This window comes from Papio anubis, chromosome 9 (genome assembly GCF_008728515.1).
Source record: "Papio anubis isolate 15944 chromosome 9, Panubis1.0, whole genome shotgun sequence".
NCBI lineage: Eukaryota > Metazoa > Chordata > Mammalia > Primates > Cercopithecidae > Papio > Papio anubis.
The window spans coordinates 51,039,686-51,053,247 of NC_044984.1; positions in this window are offsets into that span (position 1 = coordinate 51,039,686).

The window sequence follows — 13,562 nt, forward strand, 5'->3', positions numbered from 1 at the left end:
AGGATCACTTGAGCCCAGGGGATTGAGACCAGCCTGGACAGCATAGTGAGACCTTGTCTCTACAAAAAAATTTCAAAGTAGCTGAGTGTGGTAGTATGCTTCTGTAGTACCAGCTCCTCAGGAAGCTGAGGTGGGAGGACCACTTGAGCCCCAGAGGTTGAGGCTACAGTGAGCTGTAATTGCACCACCTTTACTTCATCCTGGGTGACAGAAGGAGACCCTATCTCAAAAGGAAAAAAAAAGAAAAAAAAAAAGAAAAAAAAAAGGAGGAGGGGGATGCACTTTGGTGGTTGAACCAATGTATTGTAGTATATGGCTCATTCTCTTAAGCTCCATCAGCAGCAGATGCAGTAAAAACAACTTTATTTGATCTATGACCCTGGGTGTGGAAGTTAAGGAGGAAGGAACCAGTTAGTTTCCTGGAGTCCCAACCTTAGTCCCAAGAGGTTTTTTACACACATGGAGAGCCAGTAGCTGAATGGGGCAAAAAAGAACTCAGGAAGTAAGTGAAAGGTCTTTAGACAAAATGGGTATGGGGTTTCTTTTTGGGGTGAAGAAAATGTTTTGGAATTATTGGTGACAGTTGCACAAAACTGTAAATGTACTGAAAGATACTGAGTTGTACACTTCAAAATGGTTAAAATAGTGCATGTTATGTGAATTCTACCCCCCGCCAAAATAAAAAGAAGACATTCAAAATCTCAAACGATTAATCACAGGCAGACCTGCAGTATAAGAAATGTTGTTGGCCGGGCGCGGTGGCTCAAGCCTGTAATCCCAGCACTTTGGGAGGCCGAGACGGGCGGATCACGAGGTCAGGAGATCGAGACCATCCTGGCTAACACGGTGAAACCCCGTCTCTACTAAAAAAATACAAAAAACTAGCCGGGCGAAGTGGCGGGCGCCTGTGGTCCCAGCTACTCGGGAGGCTGAGGCAGGAGAATGGCGTAAACCCGGGAGGCGGAGCTTGCAGTGAGCTGAGATCCGGCCACCGCACTCCAGCCTGGGCGACAGAGCCAGACTCAGTCTCAAAAAAAAAAAAAAAAAAAAAAGAAATGTTGGTTTTTTTTCTTTTTTTTTTTTTTTTGGCAGGGTCTTGCTCGGTCTCCAAGGCTGGAGTGCAGTGGTGCAATCTCAGCTCACTGCAACCTCTGCCTCCCAGGCTCAAGCCATCCTCCTGCCTCAGCTTCCTGAGTAGCTGGGACTACAGGCATGTACCACCACACCCAGCTAATTGTTGTACTTTTTGTAGAGACAGGATTTTACCATGTTGCCCAGGCTGGTCTGAAACTCTTGAGCTCAGGTGATCCACTCACCTTGGCCTCCCAAAATGCTGGGATTACAGGCATGAGCCACTGCACCTGGCCTAAGAAATGTTAATAAAAATCTGTAGACAGAGGAAAATGACTTCCATTGGAAATCTGGATATACATAAAGAAATGGAGACCATAGGAAATAGTAATTAAATAGGTAAATATACATTTTTGTTTATTTGTGTGTGTGTGTGTATGTGTGTGTTTTTTTGAGATGGAGTCTCATTCTGTAAGTCTGGCTGGAGTGCAGTAGCACAGTATCAGCTCACTGCAACCTCTGTCTCCTGGGTTCAAGCAATTCTCCTGCCTCAGCCTCCCGAGTAGCTGGGATTACAGGCGCCTACCATCATGTCCAGCTAAATTTTTAATATTTTTAGTAGAGACGAGGTTTCACCATGTTGGCCAGGATGGTCTCAAACTCCTGACCTCAGGTGATCCACCCGCCTCGGCCTCCCAAAGTGCTGGGATTACAGGCATGAGCCACTGCGCCCGGCCCCTTAAATATACATTTTTAAAAGAGATAATTGGCTGTTGACTATTTAAGGCAAAAATAATGCAGTGTAGAGTTTATAACAGATGTAAGTGTAAAATGTAACAATAGCACAAAGGCTGGGAGGGAGAAAATGGAAATATACTATGGTTTCTTACACTGTACATTAAGTAGTATAATAAATAGCACCTGAAGGTAGTCTGTAATAAATTAGAGATGATTACTATAAACCCTAAAGCAACACTAAAATAACAAAGCAGGTGGGCACAGTGACTTATATCTGTAATTGCAGCACTTTTCGAGGCTGAGGCAGGAGGATCACTTGAAGCCAGGAGTTTGAGATTAGCCTGAGCAACATAGTGAGACGTCATCTCTACAAAAAATAAAAAATGTTATCCAGGGGCTGGGTGCAGTGTTATCCAGGTGCTGGGTGCAGATTTTAGGAAGCTGAGGCAGAAGGATTATGTGAGCCCAGAAGTTCAAGACCAGCCTGGGCAACATATGGAGCCTCCATCTCCATAAAAAATAAAAAATTAGCCAGGTGTGATGGCACAAACCTGTGGTCCCAGCTACTTGAAGGTGGGAGGATCACTTGGATGTGGGAGGTGGAGACCACAGTGAGCCATGATTGCACCAGTGCACTCCTGCCTGGGTGATAGAGCAAGACCATGTCTCAAAAATAAAAAGCCAGATGTAGCGGCACATAGCTGTAGTTCCAGCTACTTGGGAGGACAAGGTGGGAAGATTGCTTGAGCCCAGGAGTTTGAGACTGCAGTGAGTCATAATTGCACAAATGCACTCCAGACTGGGTGACAGAGCAAGACTCTGTTACAGAAAGTGGGGGGGGCGGGGGCAGAGAGAAGATGGAATTATAAAAAATACTCAGTTAAACCCAAAGAAGAGCTGGGCACAGTGGCTCACACCTGTAATTCCCAGTACTTTGGGAGGCCGAGGTGGGCGGATCATGAGGTCAAGAGATCAAGACCATCCTGGCTAACACGGTGAAACCCCGTCTCTACTAAAAATATAAAAAATTAGTCGGGCATGGTGGTAGGTGCCTGTAGTCCCAGCTACTTAGGAGGCTGAGGCAGCAGGAGAATCGTGTGATCTGAGGCAGAGGTTGCAGTGAGCCAAGATCGTGCCACTGCACTCCAGCCTGGGTGACAGAGAGAGACTCCATCTCAAAAACAACAACAACAACAAAAACCCAAAGAAGAAAAAGAGGGAAGGAGAACAAAGAACAGATGAGACAAATAGAAAACAAGTAGCAAAATGTAATACTTAAACCTGACAATATCAATAATGATATTAAATATAAATGATCTAAACAACAAAATTAAAAGGCAAAGATTGTCAGATTGGATAAAAGAAAAAAGTCCAACTATGTGCTTTCTATGAGAAACCCACTTTAAAAGAAACAAATAAATTATAAGTAAAAGGATTTTTAAAACGATACCATGCTAACACTAACCCACAGAAAACTGGAGTGGCTATGTTAATATCACAAAAGCAGACTTCAGGGCTGGTCATGGTGGCTCACGCCTGTAATTCCAGCACTTTGGGAGGCCAAGGCAGGAGGATTGTGTGAGCTGAAAAGTTTGAGACCATCCTGGGCAACATAGTGAGATGTTGTCACTATAACAACAGATTTTTTTTTTTTTTTTTTTTTTTAAAGAAAGAAATGTAGGCCAGGAGTGGTGGTTCATGCCTGTAATCCCAGCACTTTGGCAGGCTGAGGTGGGCAGATCACGACGTCAGGAGTTCGAGATCAGCCTGACCAACATGGTGAAACTCCGTCTCTACTAAAAATACAAAAATTAGCTGGGTGTGGTGGCGTGCACCTGTAGTCCCAGCTATTCAGAAGGCTGAGGCAGGAGAATCGCCTGAACCTGGGAGGTGGAGGTTGCAGTGAGCCAAGATCACGCCATTGTACTCCAGGCTGGTTGATAGAGCGAGAGTCCATCTCAAAAAAAAAAAAAAAAAAGAAAGAAAGAAAGAAAGAAAAAAGAAAGAAAAGAAAAGTAGACTTCAGAGGAAAGAATATTATAGGGATAAATAATGCCATTTGACAGTGAAAAAGGGACCAATTTATTAAGAGAACCTAACAATTCTAAGCATTTATACATACGATAACAGAGCTTCAAAACACAAGAAGCAGGCTGGGCACGGTGGATCATGTCTGTAATCCCAGCAGTTTGGGAGGCTGAGACAGGTAGATCACTTGAGGTCAGGAGTTTGACACCAGCCTGGCCAACATGGCGAAACCGTATCTCTACTAAAAATACAAAAATTAGCCAGGTATAGTGGTGCACACCTGTAGTCCCAGCTACTTGGGAAGCTGAGGCACGAGAATTGCTTAAAACAGGGAGGCAGAGGTTGCAGTGAGCCAATATCATGCCACTGCACTCCAGCCTGGGTGACAGAGCAAGACTCTGTTAAAAAAAAAAAAAAAAATCAAAATCCAAAACGATGTATCAATAAATTTAAAAGGATTCAAGTCATACGAAGTATGTTCCTTGAGCACAGTGGAATTAAATTAGAAACTAATTACTGGCCAGGCGCGGTGGCTCACGCCTGTAATCCCAGCACTTTGGGAGGCCTAGTCGGGCGGATCACGACGAGGTCAGGAGATCGAGACCATCCTGGCTAACACGGTGAAACCCCATCTCTACTAAAAATACAAAAAATTAGCCGGGCGTGTGGTGGGCGCCTGTAATCCCAGCTGCTTGGGAGGCTGAGGTGGGAGAATGGCATGAACTCAGGAGGCGGAGCTTGCAGTGAGCTGAGATCGCACCACTGCACTCCAGCCTGGGTGACAGAGCGAGACTACGTCTCAAAAAAAAAAAAAAAAAAAAAAAAGAAACTAATTACTGATATCTGGATGATAGCCCAGTGTTGGGAAATGAAATAACACACATTTAAGTAATTTTGATTTCAAAGAGTAAAAAGAAAATTCAAAAAGTACTTTGAGCTGAATGAAAATAAACACACAACATGTCAAAATTTGTGAGATGCTGCTAAAGCTGTGCTTAGAAGGAAATTTAGAGCACATGAACATACAGATTCAAGAAATGGAGTGAACCCTAAGTACAATACATTCAAAGAAATCCATTGCAAGACACATTATAAGCAAACTTCTTAAAATAAAGACAAGGAGAAAAGTCTTGGAAGCAAATACAAACAACACAGTACCTATAAAGGAACAATTACTCCATTGACAGTAGACTTCTTTTTTTTTTTTTTTTTTTTTTTTTGGGAGGCCAGTCTGGCTCTGTCCAGCCGGGCTGGAGTGCAGTGGCGGATCTCAGCTCACTGCAAGCTCCGCCTCGGAGTTCACGCCATTCTCCTGCCTCAGCCTCCCGAGTAGCTGGGACCACAGGCGCCCGCCGCCCAGCCCGGCTGGTTGCAACCCATTTTTAGTAAGGAGGCAGGGGTTTCACCATGATAGCCAGGATGGTCTCGATCTCCTGACTTACAAGTGATCCGCCCGTCTACGGCCTCAAGGAGTACGGGATGGAAAGCGAGCCACCGCGCCCGGCCACGACAGTAGACTTCTTATAAGAAGCCATAGAGACCAGCAGGAAATGGCACATTTTCCAAGTACTGAAAAAACAAACAAACAAACACAAACAAACAAACAAACAAAAAACAACTGTCAACTTTAAATCCCATACCCTACAAAAATATCCTTCAGGAAGATTCTCAGATAAGGAAAACTAAGATAATTTGCCTCCACCAGACCTACTCTTAAAAAAAAATTTTAAAAAAAAGTTTAAAACATTATGAAGAAAATTTGGGAGGCTGAGACAGGCAGATCACTTGAGGTCAGGAGTTCAAGACCAGCATGGCCAACATGGCGAAACCCGATCTCTACTGAAAATACAAAAATTAGCTGTGCATGGTGCTGCATGCCTGTAGTCTTAGCTACTCGAGAGGCTGAGGCAGGAGAGTCACTCGAACCTGGGAGGCAGAGATTGCAGGGAGCCAGGATCACATCACTGCACTCCAACCTGGGCAACAGAATGAGACGCCATCACAAACAAACAAACAAAACAAACATTATGAAGAAAGAAGAGGAAGTATAAAAATATAAATATATGATAATAGGTCAATCTTCTCATCTTGAGTTTTCTAAATTATGTTGGATGGCTGAAGTAAATATTATATTATCTGATATGGTTCTCAGTATATAGATAGGAAATATTTAAGATAATTAAAGTATACAAGGGGGAGGGAATGTTAAGGGACCTAAATGGAGGTAAGATTTCTACACTTGACTCAAACTGATAAAATGTTGACCTCGGCCGGGCGCGGTGGCTCAAGCCTGTAATCCCAGCACTTTGGGAGGCCGAGACGGGCGGATCACGAGGTCAGGAGTTCGAGACCATCCTGGCTAACACGGTGAAACCCCGTCTCTACTAAAAAATACGAAAAACTAGCCGGGCGAGGTGGCGGGCGCCTGTAGTCCCGGCTACTCGGGAGGCTGAGGCAGGAGAATGGCGTAAAAACCCGGGAGGCGGAGCTTGCAGTGAGCTGAGATCCGGCCACTGCACTCCAGCCTGGGCGACACAGCGAGACTCTGTCTCAAAAAAAAAAAAAAAAAAAAAAAAAATGTTGACCTCAGTAATTGTGATAGGTTTCATATGTATAATGTAATATCTAGACCAACGACTAAAAACATTCATAATAAATAAAAAGTTATAACAGATAAATCAAAAAGGAATTTTTAAAAATGTTTAAGTAATCCGCAGGAAGGGGGAAAACAGTCGAAGAGTGATGAAAATGCGAGATGAAACAAAAAGAAACATAAAATGGCAGACTTAGCCCTAATATATCAAAAATTACATTAAATGTAAATGATCTAGGCATACCAATTAAAAGACTGGTAGAAAAATAAAAAACAACATGTATATGTACATGCACATTTATATGTAAATATAATGACATAGGTAGGTTGAATGTAAAAGGATAGGCTGGGCACGGTGGCTCACACCTGTAATCCCAGCACTTTAGGAGGCCGAGGTGGGTGGATCATCTGAAGCCAGGAGTTTGAGACCTGCCTGGCCAACATGGAGAAACCCTGTCTCTACTAAAAATACAAAAAATTAGCCAGGCATGGTGGCACATGCCTGTAATCCCAGCTACTTGGGAAGTTGAGGCAGGAGAATTGCTTGAACCCAGGAGGCGGAGGCTGCAGTGAACTGAGATCGTGCCATTGCACTCCAGCCTGTGCAACAAGACCGAAAGACAATCTCAAAAAAAAAAAAAAAAAAAAGTAAAAGATAAATCATACACGTATTACTCAAAAGAAATCAGGAGTGGCCATGCTAATACCAGATAAAATGATTTAAGAGCAATGAAAATTACTGCAGATTGAGAGGAACATTGTCTAATGAACAAAGGCTTAACCCACCAAGAGGACACAGCAATTTTTTAAAAATATAGTTTGCTTTGTCACCTAGACTGGAATGCAGTGGTCATGTCATGGTTCTTTGCAGCCTTGACCTCCCAGGCTCAAAAGATCCTCTGACCTCAGCCTCCTAAGTAACTGGGACTACAGAGGCACACCACCACACCTGACTAATTTTTGTCTTTTTGTCTTTCTTTTTTTTTGTTTGTAAAGGCACTTTCACCATGTTGCCCAGACTGGTCTTGAACTCCTGGCATCAAGTGATCCAGCTGCCTCAGTCTTCCAAAGTGCTGGGATTACAAGCATGAGCCACCATTCCCAGCCTATGACACAGCAGTCCTAAATGTGCACATATCAAACAACAGAGGCCAGGTGCAGTGGCTCATGCCTGTAATCTCAGCACTTTGGGAGGTAGAAGCAGGAAATCACTTGAGGCCAGGAGTTCAAGACTAGCCTGGCCAACATGGTGAAACCCTGTCTCTACTAAAAAATACAAAAATCTGCCAGGGGTGGTAGCATGTGCCTGTTATCCCAGCTACTCAGGAGGCTGAGTCATGAGAATCAGTTAAACCCAGGAGTTAGAGGCTGTAGTAAGCCGAGATCGCACCACTGCACTCCAGCTTGGGCAACAGAGCAAGACTCTATCTCAAAAAAACAAAAACAAAAAAGCCCCAATAAAATAGAGCTTCAAGATATATCAGGCTGAGGCCGGGCATGGTAGCTCACGCCTGTAATCCCAGCACTTTTGGAGGCCAAGGTAGGCAGATTGCCTGAGTTCAGGAGTTCAAGACCAGCCAGGGCAATATGGTGAAAGCTCATCTCTACTAAAAAAGATACAAAAAATTAGCCAGGTGTGGTGGTGTGCACCTGTAATCCCAGCTACTTGGGAGGCTGAGGCACAAGAGTCGCTTGAACCCAGGAGGTGGAGGTTGCAGTGAACCGAGATTGCACCACTGCACTCCAGCCTAGGCAACAGAGTGAGACTCAAAAAAAACAAAAAACAAAAAACAAAAAAAAAACCGGGCGCGGTGGCTCAACCCTGTAATCCCAGCACTTTGGGAGGCCGAGGCGGGTGGATCACGAAGTCAGGAGATCGAGACCATCCTGGCTAACATGGTGAAACCCTATTTCTACTAAAAATACAAAAAATTAGTCGGGTGTGGCGGCAGGTGCCTGTAGTCCCAGCTACTCTGGAGGCTGAGGCGGGAGAATGGTGTGAACCTGGGAAGCGGAGCTTGCAGTGAGCCGGGATCGCACCACTGCACTCCAGCCTGGGCGACAGAGCGAGACTCAGTCTCAAAAAAAAAAAAAAAAAAAAAAAAATCAGGCTGGGTGGAACGGCTCACTCCTGTAATCCCAGCACTTTGGGATGCCAAGGCAGGCAGATCACTTGAGGTCAGGAGTTTGAGACCAGCCTGGCCAACATGGTGAAACCCTGTCTCTACTAAAAATACAAAAATTAGCCAGGCATGGTGGTGTGCATCTGTAATCCCAGCTACTTGGGAGGCTGATGCAGGAGAACTGCTTGAAACCAGGAGGTGGAGGTTGCAGTGAGTCAAGATTGTGCCACTTCACCCCAGCCTGGGAGACACAGCAAGAATCCATCTCAGAAAAAAAAAAAAAAAAGATCTATCAGACAAAAATTAAGTCCAGGTCCAATGGCTTGTGTCTGTAATCCTAGTGTTATGGGATCGATTTTTCTTACAGAAAATCTCTGTGGTCACAGTGCCTGAGTTCTTGTTCTTGTCCTGCATCCAGGAAGAATCAGGGTCACAGACAAGTGAAGGGTGAAGATGAAGAGTTTTATTTAGTGTTAGAACAGCTCAGAAGAGACCCACAGTGGGTAGCTCCTCTCTGTAGGCAGGTCGTCCCATGGAGTGTTCAGTTCTCAGCAGAGAGGAGGCCCTGGAGAGGGTGACTCCTCTCTGCAGGCATGTCATTCAGACATCTCTGCAGAGAGAATAGCTCCTCTCCGCCAGCAGGTCATCTCTGTAGCTCTCAGCAGAGGGTACTCCTCTCTGCAGCTGGTCGCACCGACGTCTCTCTGCCTTCTTTGTCCTCTGGCCATCCTCTGCCCTGCTCCAGCTGACCCCAGGGCTTTTATGGACCTCTGAGGGGAGAAAGTTTGTGCCAGTTGGCCCATGGGCAGCCATGGGTGGGCCTGGAAGAGTCACCACAAGTCCCCATTCTGGTCCGTGGGACTGTCAGTCCAGCCCCCAGCCTTCAGGTCCTCCCTGGCCCAAAGGTGGGGCCTTACTGGGGATCTGCCCCCTTCTGCCTTGGAATCAATCTGCCTCTTGCTGCCACTCATGGTCCCTGGGCTCAGCCCCAAACCCTGCTCCAAGATCAGAGCAGGTGCCTGGACTGGAGGGAGGCCTGGCAGACACCAGACACCCCCATGCCTGCAGGGATCGGGGGTCTTTCCTGGGGCTCCCAAGCGTGCAGGCTGTAGAAACACCCAGCTCCTGTACCTAGAAGGGCAGCCACAGTGGCACGCAGGAAGGCAGATCTTACCTGCTCCTGGCTCTCCCTCAAGAGCACAGGGAAGCTCAGATCCACAGCTGCAGTTTGGGTGGCTATAGCTCCGTCCAAGAGGATGGGGCTCCTTCCTGCTTCCTACAGCCGGAGGCCTGGGTCTGCAGCTGTGGTTTGGGTGGCTGCAGCAGCACCCAGGGAGCTCCTGTCCCACTTCAGAAGGGGCAGGGCTCCCATTGACTTCATGGAGTATGCAGCCCCAGCTGTGCAGCCAGCATGATGGCACACTGCCATCATTTCTCTCTCTGAAGAAGTACACCTAATTGCTGTTAGGATAGGAATGATGACCATTCTTAACTGCTTCGTGCTGACAAGGGGTGCTGTTTTGGGAAAACAACAGTCAGGTCTCTCTCAGAGGCCTATCTAAGGGTCTCTAGTAAAAGGGAGCCATCATCCAAGGCTCCATTTGCATGGCCATTTGAAGTTTGATGGCCCATCCCTTGGTTCTTCCGAGCTGTAGTCAGAGATCACTGGTTCGCTCAACCTATAATTGTTAAAAGTTACAAACAGCTCAAAAGAAAAACTTCCCTCATTCTGAAAAAACAGAACATAAGGATCAGCAATGTTCCAAGCAAAAAGCAAAAAGTCAAAAAATATTAGGCTTCCAATAGTTCATTCGGTTCACCTAGTCAACTCCTGTTCACAATCTTCAGTTATCAGAAACCTGCACTTGAGGGTTATAATCCATCCTATGAAGAGGATCAAAACCAGACAACAATTGTCTATGAATGTCCAAATGTCCTAGGGTAGTCACAGTAAAAAATACAATTGACAAAGAAAGTTGGTCACCTCTGGGACTTACAATAATCTAACACAATAACCTTAATTATGATTGATAACACAAATTCAGACATCAGAACTCTAGAAATCCCATGCGATTTTGGAGTACACATTAACACTGTTCACCAAAATATAACCTGAAGGTCAAACACCACGTTATTTCAACAATCCTATGATGTGACATAATAGCTTTGCTCCTAAGTTCAGTGGACAAAGTGAAGAAAGAAAATGATGAACTCAGGGATTCTATCTCCCAGCTTCAGAAGCAGATACTGAGCCCCAAATCTGCTAAGATCACCCTGAGTCTTATATCCTGTAGAGGAAGAACTGAAATTGTGGAAAAACAAACCCAAGATCTTATCATGCAAGTGGCTGACCTGCAACTAAAGGTGCATGCACAGCCTCATCAGGTGTCTATTGTTAAAGTGAGGGCATTGATTGGAAAAGAATGGGACCCTGCAACTTGGGATGGGATTGTGTGGTAGGACCCTGATGAAGCTGGGGATACTGAGTTTGAAACTCTGATTAACCTTTTTTTGCCAGAAGGAACAGCTTCACCATCCCCAGTAGTGGCAACATCCTGTCCCTGACTCATGCTGCCATCAGACTTTCCACCTTTGTCTGAGGATATAAACCCTGTGCTATCTGAGGCAACAGCGACGGCCTCCCCTGAGGCAGTTGCCAGGCAAAAAAATGTTGATTCTCCTCAGGATCCCACCCCAACACCCCTATTTGCTTCTTCTAGACCTATAACTAAAGTTCCAGCAGGCCCCTAGAGGTGAGGTTGAGAGTGTGACCCATAAGGAGGTGCACTACACTCAAAAAGAACTGCTTGAGTTCTTTAATTTGTACAAACAGAGATCTGGAGAACAGGCATGGGAATGGATATTAAGGGTGTAGGATAATGGTGAAAGGAATGTAGAGTTGGATCAGGTTAAATTTATTGATTTGGGCCCACTAAGTAGGGACTTTGCATTTAATGTTGCAGGTCGGGGAGTTAAAAAAGGTTCTAACAGTTTATTTGCTTGGTTAGCTGAAATATGGATTAAAAGATGGCCCACTGTGAGCAAGCTGGAAATGCCTGATCTCCCTTGGTTTAATGCAGAGGAAGGGATCCAAAGGCTTAGGGAGATTGGGATGGTGGAGTAGATTAGTCACTTTAGACCTACTTATCCCAGCTGGGAGGGTCCAGAAGATATACCCCTTACCAATGCCTTGCAAAACAGATTTGTGAGGGCAGCACCTGCATCTTTGAAGAGCCCAGTAATTGCTCTTCTCTGTATGTCAGATCTAATGGTGGGAACCACAGTCGCTCAACTACAAAATTTAAATACGATAGGAATAATTGGATCACGAGGTGGCAGGGGCCAAGTGGTGGCATTCAACTATCAAAGGCAAGGTGGGTGTAGCTACCATAATGGACAGCAGAGACAAAGCAGCAATCAGAATAGTCTGACTCGTATAGAGCTCTGGCATTGGCTAATTAATCACAGTGTTCCTAAAAGTGAAATTGATAGGAAGCCTACTGCATTCCTACTTAATTTATATAAGGAGAAAACTTCTAGGTCGAATGGACAAAAGACTAATTTGAATGATAAAAATGGAGAATCATGGCCCCTCAATCAGATTTGAACCAGTTTACAGACCAGAACCCCTTGAATGAAGACCAGGTCCCCTTAAGGAAGGACCACACTACATTACTGACAATTTATGCGGTAAATCTTTCTCCCATCCTTCCCCGAGGAGATCTCCAGCCTTTTATCAGGGTAACTGTGCACTGGTGAAAGGGAAATGATCAGATATTTTGGGGACTACTGGACGCCAGCTCTGAGCTGACATTGATTCCAGGGGACCCAAAACATCATTATGGTCCTCCAGTTAAAGTAGGGACTTATGGAGGTCAGGTAATTAATGGAGTTTTAGCTCAGGTCCGATTTCCAGTGGGTCCAGTGAGACCCTGGACTCATCCTGTGGTCATTTCCCCAATGCCAGAATGCATAATTGGCATAGACATACTTAGCAGCTGGTGGAACCCCCACATTGGCTCCCTGACTGGTAGGATGAGGGCTATTATGGTAAAGGCCAAATGGAAGCCATTAGAGCTGCCTCTACCTAGAAAAGTAGTAAATAAAAAACAATATCGCATCCCTGGAGGAACAGCAGAGATTAGTGCCACCATCAAGGACCCGAAAGACACAGGGGTGATGATTCCCACCACATCCCTGTTCAACTCTCCCATTTGGCCTGTGCAGAAGACGGATGGATCTTGGAGAATGACAGTGGAGTATTGTAAGCTTAACCAAGTGGTGACTCCAATTGCAGCTGCTGTACCAGATGTAGTTTCATTGCTTGAGCAAATTAATACATCTCCTGGTGCCTGGTATGCAGCTATTGACTTGGCAAATGTCTTTTTCTCCATTCCTGTCCATAAGGCCTACCAGAAGCAATTTGCCTTCAGCTGGCAAGGCCAGCAATATACCTTTACCATCCTACCTTAGGGGTATATCAACTCTCCAGCTTTGTGTCATAATCTTCTTGAGAGACCTTGATCACTTTTCACTTCTGCAAGATATCACACTGGTCCATTACATTGATGACATTATGCTGACTGGATCCAGAGAGCAAGAAGTAGCAAATACACTGGACTTATTGGTGAGACATTTGTGTGCTAGAGGATGGGAAACAAATTTAAAATTCAAGGGTTATTCCCTCTAAGGTGAAGGATAAGTTGCTGCATTTGGCCCCTCCTACAACCAAGAAAGAGGCACAACACCAAGTGGGCTTATTTGGGTTTTAGAGGCAACATATTCCTCATTTGGGTGTGTTACTCAGGCCCATTTATCAAGTGGCTCAAAAGGCTGCCAGTTTTGAGTGGGGTCCAGAACGGAAGGCTCTGCAACAGTTCCAGGCTGCTGTGCAAGCTGCTCTGCCACTTGGGCCATGTGACCCGGCAGATCCAATGGTGCTTGAGCTGTCAGTCACAGATAGGGATGCTGTTTGGAGCCTTTGGTAGGCCCCTATAGGTGAATCACAA